Raw genomic sequence first — 2237 nt, forward strand, 5'->3', positions numbered from 1 at the left:
GGGTGGGCGTATTAGTTTGCTACAGCTGCCATAACAAAGGACCACACACTAGGTGGCTTAAGCAACAGATATTTGTTGTCTCTGGGTTCTGGAGCTGGAAGTCTGAGATCAAGATGTCAGCAGGGTGGGACCCTTCCGGGGAGACTCTGTCCCCTGCCTTTCCCTCAGCTTCTGACAATTTGCTGGCGATCTTTGGCATTCCTTGGCTTGTAGATGTGTCACCCTAATCTCTGTCTTCATCTTCACTTGGTGTTCTTGTGTGTGTCTTCACCTGACTTTGCTTCTATGTGAGTCTGGTTCTGTGTCCAAATTTCCTCTTTTTATAAGGACACCAGTCATGTTGGATTAGGGCCCACCCTCATGACTTCATCTTCATGTGATCATCTGCACAGACTATTTCCAAACCTCGTCACCTTCAGGGATACTGGGGGTTAGGACTTCAACATCTTTTTGAAGGACACAATTCAACTGGTAACAGTTGGCCTGAGTGGTTTCTTTCTCAGCTGTCTTTGTAGGGAGGTTGAGGGCTTTGAAGATAAATTGTCCCCATGCTTAGCTTTCTGTGATAAGTTTTTGTCTGACAAGGAGGGCTTCTAACCCTTTCTGTCTAGAGGCACCTATGTAGTTGAACGAGGACTCCTACTTGATTGAATGCTCTGCTGTTACCCTCTTAAAATTCTTAATAGTTTTCAAACAGAAGGCCTGCATTTTCATTTTACGCTGGACCTCACAAATTATGTAGCTTTTCACATACCAGGATGGGTGATAATTACTGATTATGATCTGGTATCCTGGCTTCTAAACTAAAAGCTAACCAGCGGGGCAAGCCCAGATAAAACAAGCACAGACCTTAGAGGAAGCAGCCAGGCAGGAAGGAGGTAAAGGCTTCTTTATTGAGAAGTTGAGTATGACAGTTTTGTGTTTTCCCCCAGCCTGCAGTCACAAGCCTCAAGGGGCCCCTAGGGCAGCTCATCCATTTCCACTAGAGTGTGGTGTATTTTTGTTGTTTTGTTTTCCTAGAGAAAAGACAATCCCATTTATGTGATTTTTTTCCCCCTTTAGTTATCTCCCAGTGAGATAGTTTGTTTTAAAGAACATTGGTGATCCTACTCTAGCACATTTAGGAAAACATTCAATTCAAGTCAACAAACATGCTAGGAATAGAAAGATAAACACTGCATGACCCTGCTCTCAGTGACCTTACAAATATAATGGGAGTGGTCACAAAAAATACAGGCATAAGAGACAATCCCAAAGTCTCATACGTTTCTGAAGGATTTACGATTACATTTAAGGATTACACTGAGAAACAGAGAAGAGGGAATCAGAGAAAACTTGATGGAAGAGGTAGAATTTGAGCTGAACTCTGAAGAATGGGTAGGATTTGAACAGAAATAATAATGGCAAAGCCAGGCTCGGTGGCTCAGCCTGTAATCCCGCGCCTTGGGAGGCTGAGGTGAGTGGCTTGCCTGAGCCCGAGGGTTCGAGACCCGCCTGGGCAACTTGGTGAGCCCTCATCTCTACAATAAAACAAAAAATCAGGCGGGTGTGGTAGCGTGTGCCTGTAGTTCCAGCTACTTGGAGGGCTGAGGTGGAAGGATCGCCGGAGCCAAGCAGGTCGAGGCTGCGGTGGCCGGGAGCGGCAACTGCACTCCAGTCTGGGCGACAGCATGAAACTCCAACTCAAAAAAAAAAAAAAAAAAAAAAGCAGCAATGATTGATTAAGCACAATGGGGTACCAGTGACTTTCCATCCAGAATTTGGATGGGTACACATGGCTTTTGGGCCCAGAGCCAAACTGCTTATTTTCAAACCCAGCTTTTGCATCTTATTGTCTATGTAATCTTAGGCAAATTGCTTAACCTCTCTGTACCCAATTTTTCTTATCTGTAAAATAGGACTAATAATAATAGTAATAATATGTATTTCATAGGGTTGTTGGGAGACTTAAATGATATAACATTGCTAAATCTCTTGAGACGGACTCAAATAGTAGTAAGTTCAGTCCAGGGGCTCCCAGAACTGGCTGTGCAACAAAATTACCTCAGGAACTTGATTTTTTTTTTTTTTTTTTTTTTTTTTTGAAGTCTCACTCTGTCACCCAGGTTGGAGTGCAGTGACATGTTTATGGCCATCACAGCCTTGACCTGCTGGGTTCAGGTGATCCTTCCCCCTCAGCCATCCAGGTAGCTGGAACTACAAGTGTGCGCCACCACACCCAGCTAATTTTTTAATTT

Source organism: Carlito syrichta, unplaced genomic scaffold (genome assembly GCF_000164805.1).
Source record: "Carlito syrichta isolate Samal-C Ts95f unplaced genomic scaffold, Tarsius_syrichta-2.0.1 Scaffold289075, whole genome shotgun sequence".
Classification (NCBI taxonomy): domain Eukaryota; kingdom Metazoa; phylum Chordata; class Mammalia; order Primates; family Tarsiidae; genus Carlito; species Carlito syrichta.